General features: G+C 47.4%; 1 long non-coding RNA gene across 3 annotated transcripts in view; it reads left to right on the top strand.

The window, feature by feature from the left end:
• LOC140425611 (uncharacterized) overlaps positions 1–15,248 on the top strand; it is a 39,455-nt gene that overhangs the window by 4,148 nt on the left and 20,059 nt on the right. For 2 of the 3 annotated variants that reach the window (XR_011947903.1, XR_011947904.1), the window contains exon 3: positions 8,429–12,674. This is a non-coding gene — a long non-coding RNA (uncharacterized lncRNA). Of the gene's footprint in view, positions 1–8,428; positions 12,675–15,248 lie in introns of those variants that run through there. The other variant, XR_011947905.1, reaches the window with a different exon arrangement.

The following is a 15,248-nucleotide window of genomic DNA, read 5'->3' on the forward strand; positions in this document are numbered from 1 at the left end:
ACTTTCACGTTCGTATTCAACAGTGATAAGAGCCTGTATGACTCACATTCTAACTGGTCCTTTCCTTTGGTAGATTAGCGTGATCGTTGCCTGTGTCATTGTCTCCGGCAGTTCCTCCTTCTCTAGCACCTCGCTAAATACCGCCAGTAGGTGTGGTGCCAGTTCCGCCGCAAAATTTGTCCGGGTAACCATCCGGCCCCGGGCCTTCCCCGACTTCGTCCCTCTTATTATCTCCATTACCTCCCTCAGCTCTGGAGCTCCTATAGTGCCTGCCTCCTCTCATCCAGCCGTGGAAATTTCAGCCCATCCAAGAACTGCCCCATATCCCCATCCTCAGCCCCCGGATCTGCCCTATACAATTCCTCATAATATTCCCTGAACGCCTCATTTATCTTCCCCCGCTCTGACACTACCTCCCCCCATTTCCCTGTCCGTACTCTTAAGATTTCTCTAGACGCGGCCTGCCTTCGTAGCTGACGGGCTAACACGAGTCTCGGATATTCATACTGTACCACCCTCGCCCTCCGTAGCTGCCCAACAGCCCTTCCCGTCGTCAAGCTGTCGAACTGCCCTGTAACTTCTTTCTCTTCGCCAATCCCTCCACGGTGAGGGTCCTCAAATACTCCCTGTCCACCTCGACTATCTTCCCCAATAATCGTTCGTGCTCCTCTCTCCTTTACCCATCTCCATGCGCCTTGAACGCGATATCTCCCCCCAAACCACCGCCTTCAATGCCTCCCAGAATGTGGCCGCCGATACCTCCCCACTTTGGTTCAACTCCACATAGTCCTTAATCACTGACTGCACCTGATCGCAAAACCCGTCCGCAACAGCCCCAAGTCTAATTCCATCCCGGCCTCTGCTCCTGTCCCGAGCTAAGTTGAACCTCCAGCCAGTGCACGCATGGTCCGAGATTATTATCCCCGCGTACTCTGCCCCCACCACCCCCACCAATACCTCACGGCTCACGGCAAAAAAAATTGATTCTGGAGTATACCTTATACACGTGCGAGAAAAAGGACTCCCTCCGCCCCTGATTCTTAAATCTCCACGGGTCCACCATACCCATCCTTCCCATAAATCCTCCCAGCTCCTTCGCCATCCGCAACCTTGCCATTGACCTAGGGCTCAACCTGTCCACCCTCGGCTCCAGCACACAATTAAAGTCGCCTCCCATAATCAACTGATGTGTGGCCAAGTCCGGAATCGCTCCCACAAGCCCCCTCACGAACCCCACATCATCCAGATTTGGTGCGTATACATTCATTAGCACCACCAGAGTCCCCTCCAATACCCGCTCACTATCACGTACCTCCCCCCGAATCCCATACTTCCTTAGCACTTACAAACCCTTTCTTTTTACTCAGCATCCTTTTCTCAGCCTAACCTGATCTCTCACCTGGAGGTGCATCTCCTGCAGAAAGACCACCCCCAGGGCAGCACGGTGGCGCAGTGGTCAGCACTGCTCCGAGGTCTCGGATTCGATCCCGGCTCTGGGTCACTGTCTGTGTGGAGTTTGCACATTCTTCCCGTGTTTGCGTGGGTTTCGCCCCCACAACCCAAAGATGTGCAGGGTAGGTGGATTGGCCACGCTAAATTGCCGCCATAATTGGAAAAGGTGAATTGGGTACTTTCCATTTTTAAAAAAAATTTTAAGACCATCCCCGCCTTCAAACGCTTTAGGTTAACAAAGTCCCGAGATCTCTTCACCTGGCTGTTTAGCCCCCACATGTTCCATGTTATGAGCCTTACCGGAAGTTTGCGCCTCCACTCCCCTCTATTGTCCACCATCCTCCCCTACCGATTCTGTTCTCTTTAATTTCGCCCTACACGATGGGCCCCTTTCCTGCCCATGACCGCACTTCTCCAACACTGCCACCGAGCATCTCCCTCTTTCTCCCCCCCCCCCCCCCCCCCCCCAATCCCCGGCGCTATCTCTCACCTCACTTCTGTTCACAAGCATTACTTGCCAGTGTGGCAGCCCCTGCCCAAAGGCTTTTCCTATCTACCCTTCCCCCCTCCACCCCTTCCTACTTGATCTGTGCAAATGTCTCCCTGTGGACGTCACCCTCCCTCACCCAAACAGACACATCCAAAACCACAGGTCACCTCCTCCAAAAAATAAACACCACCACAGGCGGCCAGAGGGGGGGGGGGGGGGGCAGTTACAGCCTTACAAACACATTACCCCATAATAAATAGTAATCCCAATGAAATCCCCCCCGCCCGACACCTACCCGTATCCTCTGAACTCCGCTATGCCAACTCCCCCATCTCCCATCAAAGTTCAGTTCTCCCCCAGTTTATGCTCTTTAATAAAGTCATTGGCCTCTTCTGGTGTTTCAAAATAGTACTCACGGCCTTCGAAAGTCACCCACAGTTTCACCGGGCACACCCCGAACCTAATCTGCTGTCGATAGAGAACTGCCTTGGCTTTGTTGAACTCATCATGCCTTTTTGCCAGCTCCGCTCCAATGTCCTGTTATATTCAGATCTTGTTCCCCTCCCATTCGCCGTTACTTTTCTCTCTCGCCTACCGCAATTCCCTTTATTTTATATTGTCTCTCCATGTTCTCCCTACCAAAATGCAAGATCTCACACTTCTCCACATTGAATTTCATCTGCCGCCTATCTGCCAATTCCACCAACCTATGTTACTTTGAAGTTCTACACTGTGCTCCTCAGTTTACAATACTTCCAAGTTTCGTATCATCTGCAAACTTTGAAAATTGTCGCTTGTACATCAAGATTGAAATCATTGATATATATATATATCAGGAAAAGATGCACAAAGGCTCCTTTGATACTTTCAAACCCGTGACCTCAACCACCATGACGGACAGGGCAGCAGATGGACCTGCAAGTCTCTCTCCAAGCCACACACCATCCTGACTTGGAACTATATCGCCATTCATAGGATCATAGATTCCCTACAGTGCAGAAGGAGGCTGCACCGATCATCTGAAAGAGCACCCTAACCTAGGCCCAAACCCCCACCCTATCCTTGTAACCCTACCGATAGAGAATTTAGCATGGCCAATATCAACCTAACCAGCACATCTTTGGATTGTGGAAGGAAACAGGAGCATCCGGAGGGAACCCACGCAGACACAGGAAGAATGTGCAAACTAAACACAGACAGTCGCCCGAGGTCGGCTTCAAACCCAGGTCCCTGGTGTTGTGAGGCAAGTGCTAACCATTGTGCCACCCTGTCACCTCTTCATTGTTGCTGGGTCAAAACCCCAGAACTCACTCCCTAACAGCACTGTCAGTTTACATACACTACATGACTGCAGTGGATCAAGAAAGTGGCTCACCACCACTGCAATTAGGGATGGACAATAAATGCTGGCCTAGCCAGCAACACTCAATCCCAGTGAAAGAATTTGAAAATGGTTTTGATCCATTTAGGTTAATCTGCAGTCTGTTACAAAAATACAATGGATTGGCTGATGTCCTTCAAGGTCCTTCGATAAGTCCTCCTACCTGATCTGCCGAACACGTTGGATGTGCAGTAAACCATCATCCATCCTAAGAACCAATATACAAAATGTAGAATACTTCTATGATGGAGATGTGTCATTCATGTCTTCTGTAGTGACCATATCCAAGTAACTGGGTGGCACGGTGGTTAGCACTGCCGCCTCACCGCTAGGGCCTCCTGGTTTGATATCAGTCTTGGGAGACTGTGTGGAGTTTGCACATTCTCCCCGTGTCTTCATGTTTCCTCCGGGTGCTCCGGTTTCCTCCCACGGTCTAAAGATTTGCCGTGTTAAATTGCCCCTTAGTGTCTAAAGATGTGGTTAGGTGGGGTCACGGGGATATGGTCAGGCAGGGTGCTCTTCAGAGGGTCGGTGCAGACTCGATTGGTCGATGGCCTCCTCATTGTAGGGATTCTATGGTTTGAATTGCCCCTTAGTATCCAAAGGTTGGGTTGGGTTACAGGGATAGTGTGGAGAATTGGGCCTAGGGGCCATTTCAATGGGTTGGTGCTGACTCGATGGGCCGAATGACCTCCTTCTGCACTGTAAAGAGTCTATGATTCATGCAGTACTATGTACAGGTTAAATAATTCATCCTAATTTCATTACGATTTGCATCACTCTAGGACAGTGTTTTTCAAACTTGCTTTTCCCGGGACCTACTTTTGCCAACAGGCCAACCTTTGCGATACTCGCCACATTCACTTACCTTTAATGCGAAACGGAAGCTTGCTTGGTCCTCACGATCTCACTTGATCAGGTTCAAAGGAGGATAGGGCAATGCGCACATTAGGTGCAGAGTTCAACCTTTGTGCCATCTTCACCTTTATGAAAATGGAAAATCCAGCTTTGCACATGTAGGTCGTCGCAAAGGGCAAAGCAATAAAATGCTCCTTTCACTCAGTACTGGGTACTCCTGAGAGATGCTACCCGAGAATGCCGACAGCCTCATGGGCTTTTGCCATGTTTTTAATGTGATATCACAAGTCAGGTACGGCTGCGTAGTCTTTTAATTTGGAGTCAGCTGTGAATTAATAACTGACAGGTCTCATTCTCAAAATAAATTTTTCACCCCCCACTTCTCTTTCAAAATCTGAAACTTCCCTCATTTGCCAGTACGTCCCTGCATATAAGGATGCTTTGCATCCTTATTCACATTGGCAGAATTGTCAAAATCATACCTCAATAAATCATCTTTATATTGCTTTGTTCCGAGTTAGGTTTCTTCTTTGTAGGCTGTGTCAGAGATAACACTGCTCTGACCTGCCCTGGATCTCCTGAGCAGCTGTCTCTTCCGGCAACTCATTCTTTTTGTGTATGAGCAGATCCCTTGACCAGGGTCTTCCCGGGATAACAGATTCTGTTGTGAGATCCAGTTTGATAGGCACACTGCCTATATGAGTCTCTGCCTGTCACTTACTTTTAAGAAGACGATCCATTTTCAGTCCTCTTGCCAGCAGCTGCAAAATTCAAGCTCAGCTCCATAATTTGGCGGCAAAAGCATGAACGTCAAGTGTACGTGCAGGGCATGTGACCTGCTCTGGTGTTGCCTCTGCAGCGTCATTTATTTTCATTTAAAATGTCTTTCTGAATGTAAAAGCTGGTAAGCTATTAGGCAGGTTTCCTACAATTGGGTCCACCGCAACCGATCTGCGACCCTCTCAACACACGACCCCTCACTTTGAAAAACTCTTAATCTTGGATACCAATTTACCTTTGATAACCTTCTTCTCATAATGCAGAAGGAATTTCATTTAATTCCTATGCTCACTTCCAGTTCCCATTTTGACAGTTTTGGAAGTTTTCTTCCCTTCTCCCAATTTGCCAATGTTAAAATAGTGACTTAAAAATACTTTAAAGAATTCTCCATTAGTTTTGAAATACCATTGGAGCATTGAGGATTTGAAGATCACTAGAAGTTCAATTTTTTAAAATTAAAAATAAAACAAGGAGAAATGAATCAAAACATTACTCGGTTTCCTTTTTGTTGCTGATTTTGACCCGTCATGTCAATGCGGTTTCCAGAAAAGCATACTCATCGGAAGTTGATTACTGTGTTTCCTTGTGGGGGCTGGAAATTGCATAATTTAAACCACATCACCATTGCCTATATATCCATTTTCTTTTAGCAGGAGTTGGATAAAAGTAAGGCTACACTTACGAGTTAAATTGAGCTTCGATGGGCTGGATTATTAGCCTTTTTTTGTTTATTTTTAAATTACTTAAATTCTTAGAGGCAGTCAGCAACAACTTATATAGTTATGTATTGCATCGTCAACTCTTGCTCATTCCCAATTTGATGAACCTTTTGCATCTGATTGCACAAGACAATGAAATTGACGGTTTTTAAAACGTTTTGATTGTGGTTAAAGATATCCTGGTATGGAGGGCAGCACGGTGGCACAGTAGATAGCATTGCTGCCTCCGGCGCTGAGGACCCGGGTTTGAATCCCGGCCCTGGGTCACTGTCCATGTGGAGTTTGCACATTCCCCCCGTGTCTGCATGGGTTTCGCCCCCACAAACCCAAAAGATGTGCAGGGTAGGTGGATTGGCCACGCTAAATTGCCCCTTAATTGGAAAAAAACAATTGGGTACTCTAAATTTAAAAAAAAAGAAAAGAAAAAAAAAAACATATCCTGGTATGGCCAAGAGTGAGATGTTTGTGGTGCAGGCAAGGGGCCAGAAGAATAGACTGAAGGAGCTGCCATTTAGGCTGGTGGAGGAAAGTTTCCGGTACTTGGGGATACAGGTGGCACGAGAGTGGGGCAGGTTGCCTAAGTTAAATTTGACTAGACTGGTGGAACAAATGAAGGGGGAGTTTCGGAGATGGGATGCACTCCCGCTGTCACTGGCAGGGAGGGTGCAGACTGTAAAGATGACAATCCTCCCTAGATTTCTGTTCATCTTCCAGTGCCTCCCGATCTTTATCCCACTGTCCTTCTTCAAAAGGACTGGTAAAATCATCATGAGCTTTGTCTGGGCGGGAAAGTCCCACGGGTGAAGAAGGCGATGCTTGAAAGGAGCTGCAGGGAGGGGGGACTGGCATTGCCGAGTGATCAACTACTACTGGGCAGCTAACATAGCCATGATAAGGAAGTGGATGATGGGTACGGGGTCTATCTGGGAGCGAGTGGAGGCGGCTTCGTTGCCTTCAGTTTGGCAGCCCTGGTCACGGCTCCCCTACCGCTGTCGCCGGCCAGGTACTCCACCAGCCCGGTAGTGGGGGCGGCCCTGCAGATATGGGGCCAGTGGAGGAGGCATGTAGGGGAGGTGGGCGCGTCTGTCTGCGCTCCAATATGTGATAACCATCGATTCGCCCCCGGGAACATGGATGGTTTCGAACATGGCAGCGGGCGGGGGTGGGGAGGGTGGGCGATATGTTCCTGGAGGGGAGCTTTGCTAGTTTGAGGGGCTTGGAGGAGAAATTTGGGCTGGTAAGGGGAAATGACTTTAGGTACTTACAGATGCGGGACTTTGTATGCAGACAGGTCCCATCCTTCCCACGCCTCCCGCCAATAGGGATCCAGGACAGAATAGTCTCTAGAGGAGAAGGAGGAGAGGGTAGAGTCTCAGATATTTACAAGGTGCTCATGAAGGGGGAAGAGTCCCAGACGGAGGAACTGAAACTCAAATGGGAGGAGGAGTTTGGCAGGGAGATAGAGGACGGGCTGTGGGCGGAAGCCCTGAGTAGGGTAAACTCAACTGCAACATGTGCCAGGCTTGGCCTGATTCAATTTAAGGTCGTTCACCGGGCCCACATGACGGTAGCTCGGATGAGCAAATTCTTTGGGGTAGAGGACAAGTGCGCTAGATGCGCGGGAGGACCAGTGAACCACGTTCACATGTTTTGGGCATGTCCTAAGCTTAGGGGGTACTGGGAGGGATTTGCGGGGGTCATGTCCCGGGTGCTGAAAACAAGGGTGGTGATGAGTCCAGGGGTAGCAATTTTCGGAGCTTTGGAAGACCCAGGAGTCCAGGGGGAGAAAGAGGCAGATGTTCTGGCCTTTCTTCCCTAATAGCCCGGCGGCGAATACTGCTGGCATGGAGGGACTCAAAACCCCCGAAGACCGAACTATGGCTTACGGACATGTCAACTTTTCTGGGTTGGAAAAAATTAAGTTTGCCTTGAGATCATCTGTACTGGGGTTCGCCCGAAGGTGGCAACCATTCATCGACCTTTCTTCGTGGGAGAGTGAACAGCAGCGGGGAGGGGGGGAACCCATGCGCTGTAATCTACAGCAGTTTTCAGGAGATGGTCTTTATGGCAGGAGGGGAGCTTATGCTGGTTTTCTTGCCAATCGCCTCCTTTCCCCTCCGCACCTGTTCTGAGGCAGGGTTCCACAGACACCAAGTGCCCTTTAAGTCGTTCACCGAAGTGATTATTATTCATTTTTTAAATATAAATTTAGAGTACCCAATTCTTTTTTCCAATTAAGGGACAATTTAGCGTGGCCAATTCACCTACCCTGCACCTTGTTTTGGGTTGTGGGGGTGAGACCTACGCAGACACGGAGAGAATGTGCAGGGACAGTAACCCTGGGCCGGGATCGAACCCGGGTCCTCGGCACTGTGAGGCAGCAGTGGTAATCACTGCGACACAGTGCTGCCTGTGATTATTATTCATGCATGACAATGAGTGTCAGCAAGATATTCACCTGTACACATGAACTTGATTGTGCCGTTACTCCTGTCCCCACTTGAAGCAGGACAGCAATGGTTTGTTTGACAAACAACCGCACAACCTTAAACAAACCATTGTTTGCAGCAAACTAGCCAGATTTTAGACCAGTGACCACGACACCACACAACCCTGTCATGGCAATCTCTGCAAGACGTGCCAGATCATCGACATGGGTACCACCATTACACGTGAGAACACCACCCACCAGGTTCGCGGTACATATTCTTGCGACGCCGCCAACGTTGTCTATTTCATACGCTGCAGGAAAGGATGTCCCGAAGCGTGGTACATTGGCGAGACCATGCAGACGCTGCGACAACGGATGAACGGACATCGCGTGACAATCGCCAGGCAGGATTGTTGCCTTCCAGTCAGGGAACACTTCAGCAGTCAAGGGCATTCAGCCTCTGATCTCCGGGTAAGCGTTCTCCAAGGCGGCCTTCAGGACGCGCGACAACGCAGAATCACCGAGCAGAAACTTATAGCCAAGTTCCACACACACGAGTACGGCCTCAACCGGGACCTTGGATTCATGTCGCATTACATTCACCCCACACCATCTGGCCTGGGCTTGCAAAATCCTACCAGCTGTCCCGGCTTGAGACAATTCACACCTCTTTAACCTGGGATTACTCCTCTGGATCTGTAATGAATTAATTACCTGCAAATGCTCGCATTCAAAGCAGCCTCTTGCATCTTTGACTTTGTCTCTATATATGTTTCTGGAACCTCCCTCTTCATTCACCCGAGGAAGGAGCAGTGCTCCGAAAGCTAGTGATTTGAAACAAACCTGTTGGACTTTAACCTGGTGTTTTAAGATTTCTTTCTGTGCCCACCCCAGTCCAACGCCAGCATCTCCACATCATAGAAATAGAAGCGGTTCCATTTGCAAAGAGAAAGTTTAACGCTGTTGGTATAAATCCTTTGTCATAACAGAGCTAGCATATATTGACAATATTTTCTGCCTTTATTCTCTTACCATTGTTTATTTATTTATTTTTAAAATTTAGAATCCCCAATTCAGTTTTTCCAATTAAGGGACAATTTAGTGTGGCCAATAAACCGAGCTTGCATTTTTGGGTTGTGGGGGTGAAACCCACGTAAACACTGGGAGAATGTGCAAACTTCACACGGACAGTGACCCAGAGCCGGGATCGAACCTGGGACCTCGGCGCCGTGAGGCCACAGTGCTAACCCACTGCGCCACCGTGCTGCCTTATTTTATTTTTTTACTTGTACAGACAGCTGCCTTTTGAATCGCTAATGTTCCAAAGTATTTAGGGAGCAGTTTTGACAAAGGAGTTGCTGTGGTTACAGAAGGCACTCCTTAAAGGCGTGTGTAGGACTGCACAGCTGTAAGTAATGTGACTATGTACATAATTTGTACATAGAATAAATGTCATCTCTCCTAATAAACAAGTACGTGTCTTCTGCTGGTTGGTTTACACGTGTTGTACAAAACATTAATTTCATTCAAAATTAGAATTAAGAGAATCTGGACAACCTTGACTAAAGCATAACATATAATGCCAAAGTTAACCTGTAATTATCTAATGGCAATTATTTTTTAAAATGAATTCAGAATACCCAATTCATTTTTTCCAATTAAGGGAGCAATTTAGCGTGTTCAATCCACCTACCTTGCACATCTTTGAGTTGTGGGGGCAAAACCCACACAAACACGGGGAGAATGTGAAAACTCCACACGGATAGTGACCCAGAGCCGGGATCGAACATGGGACCTCGGCGCCGTGAGACTGCAGTGCTACCACTGCGCCACCGTGCTGCCCTCTAATGGCGATTATGAAACCATCGTTGATTTTCGTAAAAAAAAACAATGTTCTCCGTTGTAAATATCCACCACCAAGTTGGAAACAGCCATTCCAGAAATGACAACCTTATGTTGACATAACTGGGGTTCCTTGTTTAATAAGGAATCCTTCTTGCTTCCCCCCACCCCCCGCCACATCCTCACTTAATAAAACTAGAAGGAGTGAGAGATTAGTCTGGTTTGCCTGTAAGAATTCATAGTTTTTTAAATAAATGTGGAGTACCCAAATCTATTTTTTTTTCCAATTAAGGGGCAATTTAGCACGGTTAATCTACCCATCCTGCACACCTTTGTGTTTTGTGAGGACGAGACCCATGCAGACACGGGTGAATGTGCAAATTCCACACGGACAGTGGCCCAGGGCCAGGATCGAATCCGGAACCTTGGCGCCATGAGGCAGCAGGGCTAGCCACCCCAAGAATTCATTGTTAAAACTTTGCCATATTTGTCATCGCTTGAGCCTTTGCATCATTAATTTGCCACTTGGTAGGCAATATTTAAAAAAATCATTGTGCCTTTAACATAAGTGTGCCACAGTGCTTCACAAGAACATTATCAAACAAAACTTTACATAAAATGTGGCACTGAGCCACAGAAGGAAAGTAGAAACCTTGGTCAGAGGTAGATTTAAAGAGCACCTTAATGGAGGGAAATGGGGTTCAGGGAGGGTAGAAGCTGGAATGAAAGTCTGATGGCTATTACGTTGATTATCGTAAAAACTAATCCATCTGGTCCGTTCAAGAAGGAAATCTGCCATCTTTACCTGATCTGACCTATATGATTCCAGAATCACAGCATTGTGGTTGATTCTTAAATGCCCTCTGTAAAGGCCACTCAATTGATTGGCAATTAATAGTAATAATCTTTATTATTGTCACAAGTAGGCTTACATTAACACTGCAATGAAGTTACTGTGAAAATCCCCTAGTCGCCACATTCCGACACCTGTTCGGGTACACAGAGAGGGAATTCAGAATGTCCAATTCAACTAACAGCATGTCTTTCAGGACTTTGTGGGAGGAAACTAGAGCCCCTGGAGGCACGTGCAGACTCCGCGCAAACAGTGACCAAAGTCGGGAATTGAACCCGGGTCCCTGGCGCTGTGAAGCAACAGTGCCGCAATAAATTCTGGCACAGCCAGTGACTCCGATATCCCATGAATGAATAATAAAGAAACAGAACTGTGCCCGAAACCACCACATACAGAGGGATCTGGGTGTGCAGGTCCACAGTTCCCTGAAAGTGGCAACACAGGTGGCCAAGGTGATTAAGAAGGCTTGTGGCATGCTTTCCTTCATCAGCCTGGAGGAGTTGGGAAATCATGTTGCAACTATATAAAACCTTGGTTAGGCTCCATTTGGAGTATTGCGTGCAGTTCTGGTCACCACATTATCAGAAGGACGTGGAAGCTTTGAAGAGAGTGCGAAGAAGGTTTACCAGGTTGTTGCCTGGTCTCGAGGGTGTTGGCCATGAGGTGAGATTGAATAAACTAGGATTGTTTTCACTGGAAAGACAGCGGCTGAGGGAAGACCTGATAGAGGTCTACAAAATTATGAGAGGCATAGACAGGGTGCATAGTCAGAGGCTTTTTCCAAGGGTGGAAGTGTCAGTTCCAAGGGGGCACAGGTTCAAGGTCAGAGGGGGAAAGTTTAAGGGAGATGTGCAGGGGTAAGCTTTTCACACGGAGAGCGGTGGCAGCCTGGAACACGCTGTCGGAGGATGTGGTGGAAGCAGGCACATTAGCAACATTTTAAGAGGAGTCAATGAGTACATGAATAGGGAGGAAATAGAGAGATACGGTCCGAGAAAGGGCAGAAGGTGTTTTTTAGTTAAGGCATCATGATTGGCACTGGCTTGGAGGGCCGAAGGGCCTATTCCTGTGCTGTACTTTTCTTTGTTCTTATTTGATCTCATAGGTTTAACTGACGGGAAAGATCTACAGGGCTAGACATCCAACAAGGGGACATTATATTTTAGCACTGCATATTTCTCATTGTGAATTCCTCCCTTCACCACCATGAAAAAAAGAATAACTGCTCATTTATCACATTGTTGAGAATCAGAATGGCCTACTTTTATATTTTTATGTTTTAATCTGCTTTAGTCAAGAATGGCTCCAGTATGTACAACATATTTATTTCATCAGTAATTGCACTGCAAAGTAACTGATCATATTTGAAGTGTTTTGATATGTCACATGTAAGATATGTCCTGACATCTTGTGATCTGTGTCCCCCTGGGTGTTAAATTAGCAGTCTGTTGAAATTGCAACATTTAAGATACAGCCTCAGATGCTTCCCATGGTGTCCATGCAGACCTCAGTTACTCTGCAGTGTTAAGACATATCACTTATAGGCTGAAGCAGCAGAGATTCATCTGACAAATGCTCTTTATTTATCAAATCAATACAAACCCAACCTATATGAGTTTATCAGCATTTATACTCCCCAGTAAATAACTAATCGGGGGTTTGTGAACTAAATTCTCTGATCAGATCGTTCATGGTAGACTACTGAAAGATTATTAAGCTTTCCTGCAGTTTCCCAATGTGTTCAACCTTTATGCTGTTCAGTATGTAAGATTAACACAAGGTTAGTGCAAGGACATGCTTGCCGTGCACAATGTTAACAGGCATGTATGCCATTCGTATAAAGATTAAACACACTGCCTTAAGGGCCAGCCCATTCTTATCTCTTGGGACGTTTCTAACATTCAAGCATTTGTTGATCCCTGAATTCTCATCACCTTTTGTAAACCTGTTGGTGCTTTGCCATTCTAACCCAAACTTGTCCTCCCACAGTCTTGAATCTTGCGTCTTTCTGTCTGGAGTTGGATTTGATCACTTATTTATTAATTTTTAGCTAACCAATATTTTGCCTTACTTACTGTTCCTAACATGCAGTACACCGATACATAAAGCAGGTTACTAATGAATTGTTTACCAAGCAATCACATCTTTTTCCCCATGGACATTAAACAATAGGAAAAAGCACTCAGATTGTTCCCAATGGACTGTTCACAAAATGTCAAAGGTGTAAGTAATAGAATAATCAGAGCTTTATGTCAATTTAGCAAGTTTGTCTCAGGGTAAGAGGAATGTGGGTTTAAACCCACAGCAGAGACCGGAGCACAAAATCACGTCTAAAGCTTCAGTGCAACACTGTCAGAGATATTGGGCGGGATTCTCCACTCCCGCGCCGAAGTGCCCACGCCGTCGTGAACGCCGTCGAGGTTCACGACGGCGCGAAACGGCCCCGATTCAGGCCCTGACAATGGGCTAGGATCGGGGCCGCGTCATCTACACGCGCCAGGCCTTGTCGCCGCGTAAAGGCGGCGCCGCATAGATGACGCGGCCGGAGCTGCATAACTGGCGTCACCCGCGCATGCGCGGTTGCTGTCCTCTCGGAGTCCGCCCCGCAAGAAGATGGCGGACGGATCTTGCGGGGCCGGGGAAGGAAGGAGGTCCTCCTTCAGAGAGGATGGCCTGATGATCGGTGGGCACCGATCGCGGGCCATGCCACATTTGAGGTAACCCCCCCCGGTGCAGGATCCCCCCTCACCCCCCCGCAGGCCGCCCCCTCAGCGTTCCTGCGCTGTTCCCGACGGCAGTGACCAGGTGTGGACGGCGCCGGGGGGAACCCGCCATTTTCGCCTGGCCACTCGGCCCATCCGGACCTCCGGGGGTGCCGGAGAATCTCCATTTTGGGTGTCTCCGGCGATTCTCCGGCCTGCGGAACTCGACGGGGCCGTTCCCGCCGCTTGGGAGAATCACGGGAGGGCATCAGACCGGCGTCCCGGGAAATATTGGCGGCCCAGGCGATTCTCCCAACCGGCGCGGGAGTGGAGAATCTTGCCCACTGTCTCTCAGGTGGACATTAAACTCAGAATTTCATCTGTCTCTCAGGTAGACCAAAAAGATTCCATGGCTTTATTTGAAAAACAGCACGAGAATTCTACCGGTGTTCTGGCCAATAGCTATTCCTCAAACACCACTGCCAGAAATGTATTTCTGATCATTCGTCTCATTGCAGTTTATGAGATGTTTATGTGTGCAAATAGACGGCCATGTTACCCTACAATAATCAGTGCACTTCGTTAGCTGTGAAACACTTTGGGACATCTAGTGGTGATAATTGGGATGATATCACAGAATCTTTAGAGTACAGGAGGCCATTCAACCCATTGAGTCTGCACTGGCTCCCTGAAAGAGCATTCTACATAGTCCCACACCCCTGCTTTACCCTCATAATCGTGCACATTCTTTCTTTTCAGATAGTAATCCAATTCTCTGAATACCTCGACCAAACCTGTCCCCACCACCCTGTCACTAAGATCGTTCCAGATCCCAACCACCCTCTGGGTGAAAAGATTTTTCTTCACATCACTTCTATTCCTTTTACAAATTATTTTGAATTTGTGATCTTTAGTTCTCAATATACTCGAGAAAACAATTTCTCACTACATACCTGCCTTTTCTCCTGTGAAAATAATCCCAACCTCTCCAATCTATCCTCATGGCTACAATTGCTTATCCCTGGAATTATTCTTGTGAACCTCCTCTGTACTCTCCCCAAAGTCATCACATCCTTCCTCAAATACATTTGATTATTTTTTTAAAATTTAGAGAACACAATTATTTTTTTCCAATTAAGGGGCAATTTAGCGTGCCCAATCCACCTACCCTGCACATCTTTGGGTTGTGGGGGCGAAACCCACGCAGACACAGGGAGAATGTGCAAACTCCACACGGGCAGTGACCCAGAGCTGGGATCGAACCTGGGTCCTCGGCGCCATGAGACAGCAGGGCTAACCCACTGCGCCACCGTGCTGCCCTCATCCATCCTCAAAAATGATGCTCAGGTCTGGATGCAATACTCCACATTAACCAATAAAACTACAAATGTGCTCTTGCACACATACATGCACCACAGATAAACCACAGGGGCTTTGAACCCTTCAGTATTCAGCTTGTGTGGGAGGACCTGCATAAAATCATATACTACCCCAGCAACAGTCACTATATTATTTTATTGGAGTTCATCATGTCCCATTTTTTGCTGACACGAAATAATGATTCGATCGGGGGAGATCAGGAATATCTCTGTTGTCTCCAAACATACCTACTGAGCACAGATACAGCGAGATAAATGCCCCCACCACATCAATAATAGATTACTTATATCGTTGACTCTAATGCCTTGACAGGTTACCTTCAATACAACCCAGTCAAAGTTTCATGATAATCAACGTGTG

The sequence above is a fragment of the Scyliorhinus torazame genome, chromosome 6 (assembly GCF_047496885.1).
Source record: "Scyliorhinus torazame isolate Kashiwa2021f chromosome 6, sScyTor2.1, whole genome shotgun sequence".
Lineage (NCBI taxonomy): Eukaryota > Metazoa > Chordata > Chondrichthyes > Carcharhiniformes > Scyliorhinidae > Scyliorhinus > Scyliorhinus torazame.